This window comes from Lipotes vexillifer, unplaced genomic scaffold (assembly GCF_000442215.2).
Source record: "Lipotes vexillifer unplaced genomic scaffold, Lipotes_vexillifer_v1.1 scaffold1743, whole genome shotgun sequence".
Lineage (NCBI taxonomy): Eukaryota > Metazoa > Chordata > Mammalia > Artiodactyla > Lipotidae > Lipotes > Lipotes vexillifer.
In genome coordinates, this window is record NW_006796010.1 from 256664 (window position 1) to 265661 (window position 8998).

The 8998-nt window shown below is 37.3% G+C and overlaps 1 pseudogene; it reads left to right on the plus strand.

Annotated features, from left to right (window-relative positions):
• The first annotated feature begins 370 nt into the window (after positions 1 to 370).
• LOC103084280 (40S ribosomal protein SA-like) lies at positions 371 to 3149 on the plus strand (annotated as a pseudogene).
• Positions 3150 to 8998: the final 5849 nt, after the last annotated feature.

Below are 8998 nucleotides of genomic sequence, written 5' to 3' on the forward strand. Positions count from 1 at the left end.
CCTAGGGCAATACAGTTAGTCAGATTCAGCAGCTAGAACAAGCTTTCCTCAGTCCACTACAAATCTTAAAAGAGTTATACAGTAGCATCTCTTATCTATCAAAACATTGCAGATTTACAAAGCTGACGGCAGCTTCTGCCAGAATTGCTATTGACTTTGACAGGCATATCCACTGCTCACCACATCACCTCCCTTCAAGCCGACAGCAGTATAAACAGATCCTCTGACCTCACAGAAACAATCGACACACGTGAGCCTGCTACTGTACTACTGACCGACTAAGCACTCCAGCTCTCCCCCAAAGCAGCTCATTTGTTACTGCTCTGTGCACTGAAGCACATCAGAATTCCTACAGTTTCTGAGATCTATTATGCACAAGAGAAACGTGAATGACTTTAGCACACCAGAAGAAGCTGAATTCCTCTCCACCAATGGAAGGAGGGCAGGATGTAATAAGAAAACAGATGGTAGGAAACAGCAGCAGCACCGCCCTGAGAAAAAAGTGGCTGTTTTAAATGCCAAGGTTTTTGTCTCCTAATTGATCTGGAACCAAGAGTTAAAAATATACCAGGCTCTAACAATAAATTCAACAAATACTAATGACAACAATGAGAAAATAACATAAGAGCCATACAGAAGACAGACCACGGAGCTCCACAGGTTGTTATTGAAAAATATGTACAACGATGATGCTGTAATCATGCTTATTCACCTTCTCCTAGCAACTCCACACAGTAGGTAACTGCCAATTTAACCAGTGGAAAACACGGTAGCTGCAAACAGACTGCTCTGTGAATCCTTTGGGGATTAAAAAAAGTAAATAAAATGAAACTGGTGTGTATGCTTGTGTGTGTGTGTTGAAGGAAAAGGAGTGTGGGGGGAGGAGAAGGGGAAGAGAGGGAGATGGAGAAGAGAGAAATTGATGCTGTGCTGCTTGTGCATTTTAGAAGAAAAATGAGAGAAAGTGGACATAAAAGGAATCAGAACTGAATCATCTGCCAAGCGCCCAACACATGGTGAGCTTTCTTTGAAACAAGCACAGACCTTGAGTATGCGCTTCATAACAGCTATTGCTATCTGCAAGCTACTAAGAAAAATATACTTAAAAGCAATATCTCTTGTTGTTTGTTTGGAGACACAAATGTAGTTTTATTCCTCCCTGCAAGAAGCTTGCCTGTTACCTTGAGGTTTTAGGTAGAGATATTCATAGACAGTAGATAGGTAACAATATCTAACATTTATTGAGTGCTCACTATGTGTCAGACACTGTTCCCAGTACCTAACAGTATTACTTTTAAAAATTCTTACAAAAAGCCCATGAGGTAGGTAATATTCCCGATTAACATTTGAGACAATTGAGAAATAAAGACAGTCCTCAGATTTAAATCCAGTCCTTCAAAATAAACACTATGATTTTACTGACAAGAAGTCTTCCAGGGGCTTCCCTGGTGGCACAGTAGTTAAGAATCTGCCTGCCAATGCAGGGTACACAGGTTTGAGCCCTGGTCTGGGAAGATCCCACATGCCGTGGAGCAACTAAGCAAGTGCGCCACAACTACTGAGCCTGCGCTCTAGAGCTCGCGTGCCACAACTACTGAGCCCATATGCCACAACTACTGAAGCTCACACACCTAGAGCCCATGCTCTGCAACAAGAGAAGCCACTACAACAAGAAACCTGCGCACCTCAGCAAAGAGTAACCCCTGCTTGCAGCAACCAGAGAGAAAATCCGCACGCAGCGACGAAGACCCAATGCACCCCCAAAAAATTTTTTAATAAATTTAAAATAAATAAGTAAACTTTAAAAAACAGAAATCTTCCACTATAAAGTTACTACGTCTATCTAAACAACACTGACTGCATCTAGTCAAAGTTGTAATATGTACAGTTGACTCTTTAACAACCCGGGAGCTAGAGGTGCCCACCCAGCCCTCAGTGGAAAATCTGCATATAAATTATAGTCAGCCCTCCATATACATTGTTCCCCAGTATCTGCTATTCTTCAGTATCCACATTTCCCTGTCAGCATATTCAACTAATCACAGATCAGGTAATACTACAGTATTTACTATTGAAAAAATCCATGTATAAGCAGATCCACACAGGTTCAAACCTGTGTTGTTCAAGGGTCAAATGTAGAAAAAAAATCTTTGCAAAATTTTCTAGAAAGTGCCTTCTGATTTACAAGTTAGAAGAGGTTAGTTTTTCTATGCTACCCAGAAAGGGATCCCTATATCTCCTCTGGGTTTCTGTGGCAACTTAAAGGGAAATTTTCACAATGCCCTGAGTCTCTGACGTCCTGTAAATGAAGGAGGAGGCTGTCCTCAAATTTCTTGCAGCAGGAACGCACTTAGTTGGCAACAACCTTGATTTCCAAATGGAACAATCATCTACAAAAGCAAAACTTATGGCATCTACCTCATAAATCTGAGGAGAACAGGGGAGACGCTTCTTCCAGCAGCTTGTGCCATTGTTGCCGTTGTACACCGGCTGATTCCAGCATCGTATCCTCCAGGAACACTGGCCAGCAAGCTGGGCTGAAGTTTGCTGCTGCCACCAGGGCCACTCCTATTACTGACCACCTCACTGCTGGAACCTTCACTAACCAGATCCGTGCAGCCTTTCACGAGCCACGGCTTCTGGCGGCTACCGTTCCCACAGCTCACCACCGGCCTCTCACAGAGGCTTTTATGTGAACCCGCCCACCATCGCCCCGTGCGACACAGACTCTCCTCTGCGCCCTGTGGACACTGCTACCATCCCGGGACAACAACAGGGGAGCCCACTCGGGGGGTCTGACGTGGTGGACGCTGGCCCGGAATGGTCTGCGCATGCGCGGCACCGTCTCGCGCAATCACCCCTGGGAGATCAGCCCCGTCTCCACTTCCTGAAGAGACGGAAAGGGAGAGCAGGCCGCTGCTGGAAAGGCTGTGACCGAGGGGGACTTTCAGGGTGAATGGCCTGCTCCAGCTCCCAAACTCACTGCTACTGCACCCGAGGTCACAGACGGGTCTGAAGGCGCAGGTGCCTTCTGTGCCCACCCAGCAGTTCCCCACTGGAGACCGAGCCTCAGCCGCCAGCAAGGACTGTCTGCAGCCCCCAGTGCTCTGGCCACTGAACGGGTAGGAACAACTTTTGAGTGGGCTTAAGCTGTTCTCCCACAGACTCAAACACAAAACGGAAATAAGGTTGACAGAAAATAAACCGTTTCTAGAAAAAAAACAAAAAGAGGTTAAATCAAGTGAAGCCTCAGTTTTCCTCTCTCCAACAAGCTAGTTCCTGAACTCGATCTGAATTTAATGTCTTTAGCTAGCAGACAGCTTCACACAATCACAGCCTCACTTTTTTGAGCAGTTACCAGAGTTGTCAGAAATAAGTTAGTCTTTGCTCTGAAAGTACTGATTTTACCTTCACTGTGCCTTCATTGATAATCCTAGCTACATTCACTTAATAATCTCTTACCTGACTTTGTTGTTATGAGATAGTCAACGAACATCTGAATTCTGTTCTCAAAGATAAACCACAGGGAAGAAATCTCCATAAAAAGCAAGTACTCCACCACTACTGTTTTATGAGCCAAGATACCAAAGTCTTTGAGGCCACAATGATTTTCTAGTTATGCCATGAAATTTCAAGCCCTCACACTGGCCAGCTTACAAATAATATTGCAATGTAAAGAATGAGGTCTATTCTACTTAAGTGTGTGTTGGTGAATGTTATCTCCTCATTAAAACTCATTTGCCCTTTGCTTTCAGTATGTCCCTTCTATCATATATTGAATTGATATTTAAGAACTCACAGTATACTGATTACACACTTAATACACAAAAATGCTTAATTATTGGATTATATGTTTCATAAAATAAAATAAAAATTTGAACAAGCTACATAAAACAGTTTATTATTAAAATCCTTGGCCAAGACAATCTTCAGCCTTAAGCAGTATCAAAAAGTTATTTCTGTCAATGTAGAGAATTTAAAGCAGTTTTCTTTTCTAATTTATAACTAATGTCTGCAAGATACATTAATAAAATAAAAAATAAAATAAATCACATTAAAGAGAACAGAGTAGAACTTTGGGAATAGCATACAACTTTTTTTTCTAATTAATATGTTGAGAAAATTTTGAAATGTGCACTCATAAAATTAAACTAAACCAAAAAATTTTGACATGAGAAAGAGAAATAAGACAACAAGAATGGATTCTAAGAAATTAAAATACACTTCCTAAAACAAAACATTCAATGTTACTTCTGAGGGGAATTGAGACAATATAGGGCAAAAATTGATCCAATATGTCTCATCTCTCAGATGTTCAATCTCTTTTGCTTTAACTCTATATACAGGTAAATTATCTCTATTATAATAAGTAGTTCCTTTATTCTTATTAATTGGAATGTTAACAAAAATTTATAGAATGATTTTTCAGTATCTATTAATGACAGAATATAATACAACATAAACTCGATCCAGACTACCTGAGTTTGAATCCCTGTTCTTTGACTTAGAGAACAATAGGATCTTTATAAGTTACTATTATGTGTCTGTCTTCTCACGTGTAGAGGAGCATAATAAATATCACCTTCCTCATAAGGTTGATATAAGGATTAAATGAGTTACTATACATAAATAATTTAGAACAGCATCTGGCACATGGTAACCGCCTTATTAAATTGTTAGCATTTATTGTTATTGATAGAGTTGACTTTTCTCCTTTAGATTGTAATATATTGATAATTATTTATTTCAGTTGGTTCACTGATCATGAACTAGTATTTCCCAAATAATTTGTCATAATGTGTTGTTTTTAATGCATTGCTGATGTTCATTTTGTTTAGAAAGTTTATATCCTTATCCATAAATTAAATTGTTCTAAATATTTGTGGCACTAACTTTATTGGTTTTTATATTAAGATTATACTGGCACCATGTAATGAATTAAAGGGCAAATAGTTTTAAACTCAGAATTCCACACCCAGCAAACTATAACAAAATGACAAAGATAAATGACATATTCAGAAGCACCAAATTCAAAGAACATATCACTCAAATACTCTTCTAAAATAATTAAATGAGTCAGTACACCTCAAAATCAAAAAAGTAATTAGTGACTAAAATCAGAGGCATGTACCTAACCTAGCCATGGAGATTAAAAACAAAATCCGAGGTTTACATCTGTGAAGAAGGGTTAAGAAGAAATTAGTTCAAATTAAAACAAGAAACCAAAGGGATCCAAAAGGATAACTTCAAGAAAAAAAATTGGATTAAATTTATCAAGAATCTCAAAAAACTAAAAACATTAATTATTTTATTGATTAAATAAGAGCACATTATATTTTATTTTATTTTTATTTTTTTAACATCTTTATTGGGGTATAATTGCTTTACAATGGTGTGTTAGTTTCTGCTTTATAACAAAGTGAATCAGTTATACATATACATATGTTCCCATATCTCTTCCCTCTTTGTCTCCCTCCCTCCCACCCTCCCTATCCCACCCCTCCAGGCGGTCACAAAGCACCGAGCAGATCTCCCTGTGCTATGCGGCTGCGTTTGGTAGTGTATATATGTCCATGCCTCTCTCTTGCTTTGTCACAGCTCACCCTTCCCCCTCCCCATATCCTCAAGTCCATTCTCTAGTAGGTCTGTGTCTTTATTCCTGTCCTACCCCTAGGTTCTTCATGACGTTTTTTTTTTCTTAAATTCCATATATATGTGTTAGCATACGGTATTTGTCTTTCTCTTTCTGACTTACTTCACTCTATATGACAGACTCCAGGTCTATCCACCTCACTACAAATAGCTCAATTTCGTTTCTTTTTATGGCTGAGTAATATTCCATTGTATATATGTGCCACATCTTCTTTATCCATTCATCCGATGATGGACACTTAGGTTGTTTCCATCTCCGGGCTATTGTAAATAGAGCTGCAATGAACATTTTGGTACATGACTCTTTTTGAATTATGGTTTTCTCAGGGTATATGCCCAGTAGTGGGATTGCTGGGTCATATGGTAGTTCTATTTGTAGTTTTTTAAGGAACCTCCATACTGTTCTCCATAGTGGCCGTACCAATTCACATTCCCACCAGCAGTGCAAGAGTGTTCCCTTTTCTCCACACCCTCTCCAGCATTTATTGTTTCTAGATTTTTTGATGATGGCCATTCTGACTGATGAGAGCACATTATATTTTAATTGACAAGAAAAAAAATCCAGAAAAGATGTAAATTTTTAATAATATGGCAGATTAGATATTCTGAAATTTTCCAGGCTAAAAAACATTTTCAAATATTGGGAAAATAATAATAAATACCCTTTTGAATGCACAGGAATGCTATTATAAAATGAAGGTGTCAAAATGAAGATGCACATAATAACAGAGCTTCAAATACATGAAGCAAAAATAATGCAACTCTAAGGAGAAGTACACAAATTCACAATTACAGTCAAATGGTCAGATATTTGATACTCCTCACTTTAAAAAACTGATAAAACAGGTAGAGAGAAACCCATTAAGGATATAAAAGATCTGAACAACACTATCAATAGACTTGAATAATAGACATTTATAGTACACTCCACACAGCAAATACACATTATTTTTAAGTGCACCCATTGAATATTTACCAAGGGAAACCCCATTCTGGGCCACAAAACAAGTCTCAATAATATTAAATGGATTCAAATCATACCAAGTATGTTCTCTGACCCCAGTGGAATTAAATTAGAGATCACTAACAGAGATTTCTGGAAAATTCCCAAATACTTGGAAACTAAATAATACACTTTTAAATAATCCACAGGTCAAAGAAGAAAATAAAAGGGACATAAGAAAGTATTCTGAACTGAATGAGGATGAAAACACAACATATTAAAATCTGTGAGATGAGCCAAAGCAGTACCTATGGGGAAATTTATAGCACTATATTACTGTTTTAAAAACAAACAAAGCTCTCCTATTAATGACCTCAGGATCCACATTAAAAAACTTGAAGAGGATGAGCAAATTAAACACAAAATAAGTTAAAAATAAGAAAATAAATATCAGTGCAGAAATCAATGAAATAGAAAACAGAAAAACAATAGAGACAACCAATGAAATAGAAGGTTGGCTCTTTGAAAAGGTCAATAAAATTGATATATATTATTAATGAATAAAATAAAATGTTAAGAACTGGTTGTTCTGAGATTTCACCTTTTATACAAGCTATCAGGTCAGCCTACTACAGTTTCCTGGATGCTGATAGAAAACATTCTTGGGTCAGTGACAAAGAATGACTATAGTGCCCCCACCCCCCCCAAAAAATTTAACTAGTTAACTTCCAATTAACTGAAAAATGGGTAAATGTTGGCATATTCACAAAATGAAATATAACATGGCAATGAAAATGTATGACTTTCAGTAAAAAAAAAAAAAAAACTATATAGGTAAATCTCACAAAAATAAATGTTGAGAAAAAATCAAGTCCAGTAGGAATTTAAACAGCATAAATATGTTTGTTTTTTAACTAATTGAGAAATACATATATAGTTAGTAAAAGTTTTTATTTAAATGCATGAAGATGATAAACTCTGGATAATGGTAATCTCTGGAAAGAAGGGAGGGAGATGCTACTGAGGTGAAATCCATAAGGTTCCTCAAGTGTTCTGGAAGTATTTTATTTCTTAAGCAGGGTGTAAATATGCAGGTTTGTGGGTAATATCTTTATACCTTTTGGTATTTATGACGTATTAATTTAAAAATTGTTTTAAATCTCTAGAGGGAAAAAAATCTGAACAAAAAAGCTGAGGTTAGACTATAAAATATGGAATGATTCAAAGTAATTAATGACATATAGGAAAAAATACTCCAGATGCTCTTGATAATTGGGACATTTTCCTTTGCGTAGACTGGTGCAGAAAAATACAAAATTAGATTTCCTAGGTATCAGCGTAAGAGAAATAAAAAATATAAGTTCACACAAATACCTGCACAAAAATGTTCAAGGCAGAGTTATTCGTAATATCCAAAAAATGGAAACACCTCAAATGTCCATCAACTGATGAATGACTAACAAAATATGGTAAATCAAAACAAAGGAATACTATCTAACAATAAAAAGGAATGAAATAGTGGCACATGCTACTGCATATATACATCTTTTTATTTATTTATTTGTTTATTTATTTATTTATGGTTCATTGCTGCACGCAGGCTTTCTTTAGTTGCGGCCCGCAGGGGCTACTCTTCATTGCAGTGCATGGGCTTCTCTTGTTGCGGAGCATGGGCTCTAGGCACGCAGGCTTCAGTAGTTGTGGCTCACAGGCTCTAGAGCACAGGCTCAGTAGTTGTAGCACATGGACTTAGCTGCTCCGCGGCATGTGGGATCTTCCCAGACCAGGGCTCGAACCTGTGTCCCCTGCATTGGCAGGCAGATTCTTAACCACTGCACCAGCAGGGAAGTCCCAACAACATGTATAAATCTTAAACCATTTTTCTAAGAGAAAAAAACCGGATAAGGCAAATCTATAGAGTCAGAAAGTAGATTAATGTTTACCTGAGGCTGGCAGGTAGGAAAGGGGATTAATCGTAAATGGACATGAGGGACCTTACTGGGGTGATGAAAATATTGGTGGATTATGATGAAGATTTGCATCACTTGGTAAGTTTACTAAATATCTTGAAATGGTATAGTGAAAAGGGATGAATTTTATGGTGTGCAAGTTATACCTCAATAAAGTTGTTTAAAAAGCAAAGAAAAAGGAATTCTATTTCTTTCTCAATGGGTCCTAAATATGTAGTATATTCTACATCAATAATAGTTACATAATTATAAAATTATCAAATGCTATTTATCAGTTTAAGTTTTCAGAATTCAACCTCTAGGCAAAATATGAATTATTTTATTATATTTACAGAATAAAATATAAATGTTCTAAACCTTAATAAAAGTGATAGTATAGCCTCCAGATATTGGGAGAAAAACAGGGGGATGAGAGGTGGAAGAAAGTTTATAA